Source organism: Triticum aestivum, chromosome 6B (genome assembly GCF_018294505.1).
Source record: "Triticum aestivum cultivar Chinese Spring chromosome 6B, IWGSC CS RefSeq v2.1, whole genome shotgun sequence".
NCBI lineage: Eukaryota > Viridiplantae > Streptophyta > Magnoliopsida > Poales > Poaceae > Triticum > Triticum aestivum.
The window spans coordinates 294,791,551-294,803,755 of NC_057810.1; positions in this window are offsets into that span (position 1 = coordinate 294,791,551).

Below are 12,205 nucleotides of genomic sequence, written 5' to 3' on the forward strand. Positions count from 1 at the left end.
TACCCCGGAGGTGCCTACTACTACGTGCAGGCCGCTGGCGATGACCAAGAGTAGTTAGGAGGATCCCAGGCAGGAGGCCTGCGCCTCTTTCGATCTGTATCCCAGTTTGTGCTAGCCATCTTATGGCAACTTGTTTAACTTATGTCTGTACTCAGATATTGTTGCTTCCGCTGACTCGTCTATGATCGAGCACTTGTATTCGAGCCCTCGAGGCCCCTGGCTTGTATTATGATGCTTGTATGACTTTTTTTTATTTTGTAGAGTTGTGTTGTGATATCTTCCCGTGAGTCCTTGATCTTGATCGTACACATTTGCGTGCATGATTAGTGTACGATTGAATCGGGGGCGTCACAAGTTGGTATCAGAGCCGACTGCCTGTAGGAATCCCCCTTCCACACTCCTTGGCTGACGTCGAGTCTAGACATTGCAAAACTTTTACTAACTTGGCTGTGTGCCTTACGGGCCCACGTCGCCATCGGGTGGTACTAGGATCTTTTACTCCTCGACCTTTACTCTGGGACTCTGAGCTCTCTTCTATTCGGGTTAAATGATTTTGCTAAAAACAAAACTAACTTTAGGTTCTTGATAATACTTGCTCACGGAGAGCCCCTCACTTCAGATGATCGCCTGCTGCACTAGAAGATTCCGAAGTTACTCTATGATGTTCTCTCGAGTCTTTGTGCCATCGCATTGCGATTTCCTTCCACCGTCAACCCCTATGAAAAACTGCTTACACTTGCCATTCATACAATCATTCCCCGTTGATCTTGTTATTGCAAGATGTCCCGATATACTCTTTGTTGTTCCGAAAATCCTTTAAGCTTACTGCCTTGCAGTTCTTTACCACATGAATATCCTTATTGAAAATTCCTCCCACTTGTCGAGTATCCGCTCATCCCCAGTTGTTCATGCGTTTCACAAAAGTCTTCGAAATACTATTCGATACTCCAAAAATCCTTAGTAGCTTATTGCTCTGCAATACTTGTCTGCTTGCATTGTGGATGCTTTCCATATGTCTGGCAATATTCGTTAGTATCCTTAGGCACCGTCATTTTGATCCTATTGATTCAACCTGAGTGCGAATGCACGCAATCATCATTTGATCCTTTTAAATTATCTTTCTGGCTCAGACGTCATTTTTGAACATGAGCTTGTTCTCGACCATTCTGTTCGCCGTCAATTGTACCCTTAGGTCTATTGAACTTATCCACCCTTGATCAGAGCGTCTGCTTCTGATCCTTCTATTTGGAAATCGTAATTCCTTTGATATCTAAGCATCGAACCATTCAGGTGTTCTATAATCTGATGCCCTTGCATCCTTTCTTCAACTGATTGTGTGCCGATGCTCACATCAGCTCCGCTATGGACCGTCGGATCCTTTATTGGATTATTATTCGACAGTGTCCTCCTTAATCAATAACCTCGTGAGCCTTTCCTCTGATATATAATGCCTTTGGTAAATTGTATCATCTGCTTTTGAACAATGCTCTACTTTCGAGCTTGTATTATTTACCCTGAAGTTTGTGGTATATGTTCGTAAGATGCCCTGATGGGTTGAACCTATGCCTTCCTTACTATGTGGGAACTCCGAAGTTTTAACGAGTCATACTCTTCTGGTGCTTCACCAGATAAAATTTCAACACTGCAACTTCATCGAACGTGAGAAGTGAATGAAAGGTTATGCATTGGAGAAGTGGGAGTCGACCTTGAACTTGTGTTCATGCCCATGGACACGATGTAGATCTTATCATTAAAGCTTCTCTTAAATAAAATTATTCCTTTGGTATAAGTTCATCTTATATCTAGGATCTGGCCTTTTTGCAACCGTGGTTCCGACCATGATTGTTCTTCTTTGATCTCATTTCTCGGACAAGTTAAAACAATTGTCTTCTATGGATCAATACACCAGTCCAACCTTTACTTTGATCTTGTGTCGAGTATTACCCCCCTGGTATCTTGAGATTATCATGGAACTGCATAATTTTTTATGAGTTCTTCATCAAGTGCTACCTTCCCACTGATTCCAATTTTTCGCGGGCTCTGAGTTATTGAACACTCAAAGACACCGATAACTGAACCGAGTCCGCTCTTCGGTTCAACAACTCTTCAGTAAGCTTCTATAAGCACGAGTTTGTACCCGATCACGCCATTCCTAGCCTGTTTGGCTATATCATTGTCGTGACGATTCTAACGGTGCTACCTGGTCCTTATTCTCGGAGCACCAATTTTCGATGATGAACTAACCTTACGTCGATTTTCCTCGTCATACCCTTTCACCTTAAACAACAAGCTTGAGTTCGAGTTTGTGTCGTAACTGTGGTTCCAATAACCTCTTGCTTCATCATTCCTTTGACTTGATGTCGTCGCTGATTGACTACATCTGCATGAAATCTCTCGACAATTGTGTCGTGATCATCATCAACCTTATGAGCTCTTCCAGGAATTCAATTGAATTCATGATGGGTAATACCATCCTTGCCCCTCGATGATTCCTGTTCTCATCGACCACTTTATTGCCTTCCATTCAACACAACTTGTTCGTGTTTTGTGTAAACCTTGAGATCACTGCTACCCAGTAGTTGATCTTCCTTACCTCGGAAGTATTACCATCTCTTTTTGTCAAGAATGTGGTGAGAATTTCACCGCCTCTTAATAATTCTTGATATCATAATACTTCTTGCCATCTTCATTCATTCCTTGGTCCCCGTATTGTTTTCAACCGGAATACCGACAATGGAGCTATGACGTGTGAATTCAAAACTTCTAGCAACCCTATTGCTTTGAAGTGAATGGGCGATAGTTCATTCTAAGTCCTTCGCTAATTGAATCACCATTCTGACATTGCTCGTGCAACCCAACCCATATTTCGGGCGCACCTTTCAACCAATGTTTAATTACGTATGTTTTCCTCGAGCATATCCCATTATATCATTTGATCTAACAAATGTCATCTTCTTGTTCACATTATCGTGGAAATCCCTCCGTTTGGAATTCTCGATGAATTGTCGCTGAGCCCATTAGCCACCTTCTCATCCCGCCCTTGGTTTAATGATGAACTATTGCTTCAGAAACCCGCTCCCATAGTTCATTTCTCGAGAATCTTGCAATGTCATTTCGCCGATTTGTGTTGCACCTTTTCCTCTCGGACCCCCTGAGTCTGAGGTATCATGACACCAATTGGATATGGATCTCGGTCAGATATGATGGTTGGGACAACTTTCCAAGAGTTATGATGTTGATCCTTTGATGACCCGGTAACATGATGTCATGCCTAGCACCCCCCCCCCGCTGGAGGACCTATCATTATAGATTCCTTTTCAGCAAGGTTATCCATTCACCCCTGAGGAAATTGTAAGACTTATTCTACAAGTTATTCCTGATGGATCCTTCGTGTTTCCAGAGTCTGATCTTCACATGAAGACCATGTCGATGCTATCTCGAAGCATGTCAATGGTACTCCGATTTTCAACAGGAACATTTGAAGCACGATGCTAAATTTTGTTTATCATTTATCCTAACACCGTTGTATGGGTAATATCATGAGATTCCTCCCCCCTTACCTAAATGGTTTTCTACTTTCTATCCTGTCTTGGATATCATGCTCTGTTTGTCCTTGGGAAGGAAATACCCCTGAAATATGTGTTTTAATACATTTTCCTGTCCATTGTTCTGTTTAATCTGATAATCATATTTTCCTTACCATTGTTTGGTTTAACCTTTCTTGTGATCTATATGACCTAAGCAGTAATATTCTCCTGCTTATGTAAACACCTCGTGGTACCGCTCTGTCAGTAAGACCCTGTTACTATTGTTGATGACATTCCGGTAGCCACCGATGGACGAGAACCTTGCCTATTGGCCCGCCTCGTTCAACAAGCGGGAAAATGGTTCTCTTCGTCCCTCACCCTTGGTACCAACGTTGTTGCCAACATAACTGACCGGTTATTCTCTGACATGCCTTGCTTACATGATCGTGCAAGACGTCACCCCTCTTTCTACTTTTAGCCCACATGGTGGGCCCATAACCCACAGTTCCACAGGATCGAAACCTGACTCTCCTACACCCCCTGTTCCCAAGGTTGTTCCTCGCGCGTGACCTCGTATGTAATTCACGAGCCACCTTCAGGTCTGATATCGGACACAATACTTATTCCCGTTGTTTTCACCCTTTCACGCCCTATTACAGGCATCGAACGATTGCCTGCCCGCTCGAAACTTTCCAGGTTACCTCCTTACTTTGATCTCGATAATTTCTTAAGATTCGATTCGAGAGTTACTTTCCGCCACCTTCCTCGATGTTGTCGACCCGATAGTCAACCTTGCCGACGTCCGTTCTCTCGGAATAACCCCGCCTTATTCTATCTTTAGTACGATGGAGATCCCGAAGAAAGGATGACGACTTCGCCATGATGACCTGAAGCAGAGAAATAAAAACGTCAATGTAACAGATCGACCTCTTCGAGAAGAGCAACCTAAGACGAGAAGAACCGTTAGAATTTCGTAACCAAAACTTTCCCCCTTACACCCCTCTTAAATCTCGGGACGAGATTTCTTGTAGTGGAGGAGAATTGTGACGCCCGGATAATCTTGCTAAAATAATCCCACGCTAATCAAGCCACGTCATCCCGATTACCGATGCTAAACGTCCGTTAGTTCAAACCGTGTCAAATTAAAATTTAAAATAAAGGCAAACGACAAAAGTTTTGAAATATTAAAACTAAATTGTTTGGGTTGTGTCAAATAATGCATAGGTAATTATGGTGGAGAAACCACATTTTTATAAAAGGTTTAAATGCACTTAAGTAATTAAAGTGGTAGGTAAAACAATTAAATATATGCATTTTGGATTTTATAAAGTACTATACTATTTTGTTCAGGGTTAAAACCTTTTGTGGCAGTAGTTATAATTGTAACTCTATTTTAGGTGTGGGTTTCACTTTTTGTAAAACTATAAAATATTACATAAGTAAAAGAAAACACAAACAAGAGAATAAATAAATAAAAGAAAATACAAAAATAGAAAACTGTAACTAAACTAAAACAAAGGAGAAGCCCCCCCCCCCTCTGGGCCGTGGCCCAACTGGGCCAACCCCCAGGCCCAGCCGGCCCACCCCCTCCCCTCCATAGCCCCCCACCAGGGAAGAAACCCTAGCCGGTCCACCCATTCGCCCCACTCCCCCATACCCCCCTGGACGACCAAACCCTAACCCCCCCAACGCACCCACTCCCCCCCACGACGCCACTCCCTCTCCCCCTCCCGATCCAATCTGGATCGAGGCGATCCCCCCCCACTCCACCTCGCTCTCTTCTCCATCTCGATCCCCTCGCCCCCCACCGCTCGTCGCCGCCGAACGCCAGCGCCCCCGCGCCACCCCGGCGCCTCACCGGCGCCGCACTTCCCGGCCTCCTCCCTCTCCTTCATGCACCGGGTCGTCTCCCCCGAGCTCCGCGCGCGCCCCATCCGTGGCCGCCCCGACCCCGTCACCGGAGGCCACCTCGCTGGTCCGCCAGTGCCGTCGTCCTCCCCTGCGTCGTTGTCGTCGCCATGTCACCCATGCCGCCGCCCGACGCCGCAAGACACCGCCGCCACCCAAGGACCGCCCCGCCGCCTCGACAACGCCGCCTCGCCGGACCGCCTCCCCAACGTCGCCGCCGACCCCGACCTTCATCGAGCCCATGGCCCCGTCCCCTACACTCCCTCGGTGAGGCCCCGGCCTCCTCTTCTCCCTCCCGGCACCGTCCCGTCGTGCCGTTTGGATCGCCGAACGGCACCATGGCCACCGCACCGCCTCTCCCCTCCTCCCGCTCGCTCGCGCCGACCGCAGCTGCGGCTGCCCTTCCCCGTGCCCTGGTGTGCCGCGCCCCCCTCGCTGCGGCTCCCCTCACTACCGACCCGCGCCCACCCAGGTCATCCCAGGCCACCGCCCCCCCTCTTCTCTGGCGCTCTGCCGTGGTCGCCGGCGCCCCAGTTGGGTTGCCCTTGCCGGTCGCGCCCGCAGCGCCCATACGGGCTGCGCTTGTGCCCGACGCCCGCCTGCCCGCCTGCCCGCTATGGCCCCTGTGCCTATGGCACGTGGGGCCTGACCCAGAACGCTTAAAAAAAAGAGAAAAGAGAATTAAAAAATTATTATTATAATAAAAATAAATATATAAATAAGAAATTAATTAATAATTAATTAATTAATGATTAAAATAATTAATGGATTAATTAAGTTAATTAATCATGTTTAATTAATCTAATTAAGTTGTTAGTTTTATTAAACCCTAATTAGACTAATCAGTCAATGACATGCGGGACCCACACGTCAGATTGACCCAGTCAACTCCCTGTTGACTGCTGACGTCATGCTGACGTCATGATCAACATGCACTATTCTGGATAATGATGCATTAAAATAATTAAATAAATCCTGAAAATGATTTAAATCTTTTAAAATTAATAGAAAATAAACCGTAGCTCTGATGAAAATACTTTCTACATGAAAGTTGCTCAGAACGACGAGACGAATCTGGATACGTAGTCCGTTCGTCCACCACACCTCCCTAACCTATCGAACTCACAACTTTCCCCCTCCGGTCCATCTGTCCGAAAACGCAAAACATCGGGAATACTTTCCCGGATGTTCCCCCCCTTCACCGGTACCACCTGCTGTCGCGTTAGGACACACCTCGCACTGCTCATTGTCATGTCACGCATCGTCATGTTTATGTTTGCATTGTATTTACTGTTTCTTCCCCCTCTTCTCTCCGGTAGACTACGAGACCGACGCTGCTGCGACCCAGTTCGACTACGGAGTTGACGACCCCTCTCTCTTGCCAGAGCAACCAGGCAAGCCCCCCCCTTGATCACCAGATATCGCCTATTCTACTCTATACTGCTTGCATTAGAGTAGTGTAGCATGTTACTACTTTCAGTTAATCCTATACTGCTGCATAGCCTGTCCTTGCTACTATTGTTGTTACCTTTACCTGCTATCCTACTGCTTAGTATAGGATGCTAGTGTTCCATCAGTGGCCCTACACTCTTGTCCGTCTGCCATGCTATACTACTGGGCTGTGATCACTTTGGGAGGTGATCACAGGCATATACGATATACTTTACATAGTTACATTACCTGTGATACTGTTCGGAGATGGGGGCTGAAGGGGCAGGTGGCTCCATCCCGGTAGAGGTGGGCCTGGGTTCCCGACGGCCCCCGACTGTTACTTGTGGCGGAGCGACAGGGCAGGTTGAGACCACCTAGGAGACAGGTGGGCCTGGCCCTGTTCGGTGTTAACGGATATTTAACACGCTTAACGAGATCTTGGTATTTGATCTGAGTTGGCTACGAGCCTATACGCACTAACCATCTACGTGGGAGTAGTTATGGGTATCCCGGCGTCGTGGTATCAGCCAAAGCACTTCAGACGTCAGCGACGGAGCGGCGCGCGCCGAATTGGACTGGAACGCCACTAGGCTAGGTCTGCTTTCGGCCGCCCACGCAACGTGCAGGTGTGCTCAGGGCGATGGGCCCAGACCCCTGCGCGCTTAGGTTTAGACCGGCGTGCTGGCCTCTCTGTTGTGCCTAGGTGGGGCTGCGACGTGTTGATCTTCCGCGGCCGGGCATGACCCAGGAAAGTGTGTGCGGCCAAATGGGATCAAGCGTGTTGGGTAAGTTGGTGCACCCCTGCAGGGAAGTTAATCTATTCGAATAGCCGTGATCTTCGGTAACAGGACGACTTGGAGTTGTACCTTGACCTTATGACAACTAGAACCGGATACTTAATAAAACACACCCTTCCAAGTTCCACAGACAACCCGGTGATCGCTTTTCCACAGGGCAACGAGGGGAGGATCGCCGGGTAGGGTTATGCTATGCGATGCTACTGGAGATGCTACTTGGAGATGCTATTTGGAGATTCTACTTGGAGGTGCTACTTGGAGGACTTCAATCTACTCTCTTCTACATGCTGCAAGACGGAGGCTGCCAGAAGCGTAGTCTTCGATAGGACTAGCTATCCCCCCTCTTATTCTGGCATTCTGCAGTTCAGTCCACTGATATGGCCCTTTACACATATACCCATGCATATGTAGTGTAGTTCCTTGCTTGCGAGTACTTTAGATGAGTACTCACGGTTGCTTTTCTCCCTCTTTTCCCCTTTCCCTTCTACCTGGTTGTCGCAACCAGATGCTGGAGCCCTGGAGCCAGACGCCACCGTCGACGACGACTCCTACTACCCCGGAGGTGCCTACTACTACGTGCAGGCCGCTGGCGACGACCAAGAGTAGTTAGGAGGATCCCAGGCAGGAGGCCTGCGCCTCTTTCGATCTGTATCCCAGTTTGTGCTAGCCATCTTATGGCAACTTGTTTAACTTATGTCTGTACTTAGATATTGTTGCTTCCGCTGACTCGTCTATGATCGAGCACTTGTATTCGAGCCCTCGAGGCCCTTGGCTTGTATTATGATGCTTGTATGACTTTTTTTTATTTTGTAGAGTTGTGTTGTGATATCTTCCTGTGAGTCCCTGATCTTGATCGTACACATTTGTGTGCATGATTAGTGTACGATTGAATCGGGGGCGTCACAGCTTATCCCTACAAAATCATATAGTTAGGCCATGATTCATTTTCATTACATAAAATACTCCCATCATGCACAACCCCGGTTTCAGCCAAGCAATTGGTTCATACTTTTTAACGCGCTTCAGCTTTTTCAACTCTTACGCAATACATGAGCGCAAGCCATGGACATAGCACTATATGTGGTATATGGTGGTTGTGAATACAAAAAGGGAGAAGATAATCTCACATCAACTAGGCGTATCAACAGGCTATGGTGATGCCCATCAATAGATATCAATGTGAGTGAGTAGGGATTGCCATGCAACTGATGCACTAGAGCTATAAATGTATGAAAGCTCAACAAAAGAAACTAAGTGGGTGTGCATCCAACTTGCTTGCTCACGAAGGCCTAGGGCATTTTGAGGAAGCCCATCATTGGAATATACAAGCCAAGTTCTATAATGAAAAAATTCCCACTAGTATATGAAAGTGACAACATAGGAGACTCTCTATCATGAAGATCATGGTGCTATTTGAAGCACAAGTGTGGAAAAGAGATAGTAGCATTGTCCCTTCTCTATTTTCTCTCATTTTTTTATTTGCTGGGCTCTTTGGCCTCTTTTTTTATTTGGTGGGCTCTTTTGCCTCTTTTTTTTTATTTTTTTAAAGTTCAAAGTCTCATCCCGACTTGTGGGGGAATCATAGTCTTCATCATCCTTTCCTCACTTGGGACAATGCTCTAATAATGAAGATCATCACACTTTTATTGATTTACAACTCAAAAATTACAACTCAATACTTAGAACAAAATATGACTCTATATGAATGCCTTCGGCGGTGTACCAGGATATGCAATGAATCAAGAGTGACATGTATGAAAAAATATGAAGGTGGCCTTGCCACAAATACGATGTCAACTACATGATCATGCAAAGAGCAATATGATAATGATGGAGCGTGTCATAATAAACGGAACGGTGGAAAGTTGCATGGCAATATATCTCGGAATGGCTATGGAAATGCCATAATAGGTAGGTATGGTGGCTGTTTTGAGGAAGGTAAATAATGAGTGCATGATACCGGCGAAAGTTGCGCGGCACAAGAGAGGCTAGCAAAGTGGAAGGGTGAGTGTGAGTATATCCATGGACCCACATATCGGTCGATGTGTGGAGTAATAGTAGTAGATGCAGGCAGGAGTCGGTCTACTTGTCGCAGACGTGATGCCTATATACATGATCATGCCTAGATAATCTCATAGTTATTCGCTTTTCTATCAATTGCTCGACAGTAATTTGTTCACCCATCGTAATACTTATGCTATCTTGAGAGAAGCCACTAGTGAAACCTATGGCCCCCGGGTCTATCTTTTATCATATAAGCTTTCAATCTACTTTTATTTGCATCTTTACTTTTCCAATCTATATCATAAAAATACCAAAAAATATTTATCTTATCATATTATCTCTATCAGATCTCACTTTTGCAAGTGGCCTTGAAGGGATTGACAACCCCTTTATTGCGTTGGTTGCGAGTTCTTGTTTGTTTGTGTAGGTGCATGGGACTTCTGAGGAGCCTCCTACTGGATTGATACCTTGGTTCTCAAAAACTGAGGGAAATACTTATGCTACTTTGCTGCATCACCCTTTCCACTTCTAGGAAAACCAACGCAAGCTCAAGACGTAGCATGGAACAGGCAGAGTTTGTCATCAGTTTGTCAACTGATAGTCCGGTGGCTCAAGGTGACAACGAATGATTAGAGAACCATTTGATGCATGATAAAGTATTATGGAGGACACAAACCATCTGAACATTTTGTGCAGTTCCACTAAAATCAAGCTGAGCATCCCTGTGGATTTCGTATTTATATGCTGCAAGAAAACAAAGACACACCAGCACACACATGAATATTGTCCCTAGTGTCAACCCACCAATCGGTGGACTAACAAACTGAAAGTACGGTAAACAAATTACCATACCCAGATGCCCCATCATTGTTGCTTAGAATGACATTGACAGACTTGGAGTCCTGCCATGGCTTCTTGTGCTTGTTTGGGCACTTTTTACCCAGTGCACTCCACGTGTTGTAAAGTTGCCTATGCTCTGCAGACTAGTCATGTCACCAGCATCTACTAATAGTCTGTTTCATAAAGCTTCTCGATCATTCCTTCTGTAATGTAGCGTAAATAGTGATTGCTTCTTTCTGTAAAGTGGTAAGACCAATTGGACCCACTAATGCAGTAGTTTGCCTTAGACACATTGGCTCCTTTTGTGCAGTTCAACTAAAATCAAAGTCGGAATAAAACCGAGCTTTAATTTTGATATCCCTATAAGCAACAATAGGTATAAGGGAAACAATTACTGAGAAATAACGGTTGATGACTTGTACTCCCAGAACAAAAACATTTACTGATCTACCTTATCTTAGTGGGAAACAAAGCAGGAGAGTAGCAATTCTCAATCAGTGTGATTCATTCATATTAACTGAGACATTATCTTAACAATGACTTGTTTCAACATGTATAAAGAACGACAAAGCAGAAAAGTACCATTCCTAAAATAATGCGACTGATTCATTTTAACAGAGACATTATCTTAACAATACCTTGGTTAAACATGTAGAAAGAACTACAAAGCAGGATAGTACCATTCCTAAAACAATGCGACTGATTCGTTTTAACAAAGGCAAAAAAGGAATCAATTACTGGCCAATAAAGGAGGATGAAACATGCGACCACAAAAATGGTAATCCCACCAATCCCTAACAAGTGTTGCGGTTTTGAACTAAGATTCAGTAGTTAATTAATTTTGAGAGTGGCATTGCTTAATTTACCAGCGGCATTATATTAACAAAAAGCATAAATAGTTCCAGGGGAGAGTGGGCGCAACAGCAGCATGTGCTTCCATCTACTTATAAAGGGGGTGATGCAGAGTTTTGTTTTAACAAAGAAACAAGCATCATGTCTGGGTTGGAACAATTTTCTCACTTAATGGTAAAAGACAGCAGTTCAATAGCTTCAATTCAACATTTATTCAAAACAGTACCAATACAAGTAGCACAACATCTCAAAGCACACTACAACATCATGTGGATGAAAGTCGGTACAGACCTTTCTTGACCAAGATTTGAAGCAACTTGAGAGGAGGATTTACGAAATCCCAAATATATATGAAAATCCAATCTCCTTTTGTGCAGTTCCACCAAAATTAAGCAAAGTCGCCGATGTGACATTCAAGTTGAACTGCACAAAACACTCTTAAAACATAAGTGTTTTGCGTAGCGAAGCAAAATGTTGCAATAGAAACAAGTTGAATAGATATCCATGTTTTAACAGAGGCAAAAAAGGAATCAATTACTGGCAAATAAAGGAGGATGGAACATGCAGCCACAAAAATGGTAATTCCGCCAATCCCTAACAAGTGTTGCAGTTTTGAACTAAGATTCAATAGTTAATTCTGAGAGTGGCATTGCTTAATTTTACCAGCGGTATTAGATTAACAAAAATCATAAACAATTCCAGGGGAGAGTGGGCGCAACAACACCATGTGCTTCCGTCTACTTATAAAGGGGGTGATGCAGAGTTTGTTGTAACAAAGCAACAAACATCATGTCTGGGTTGGTACCATTTTTGTTCACTACTTAATGGGAAAAAAGAGCAATACAA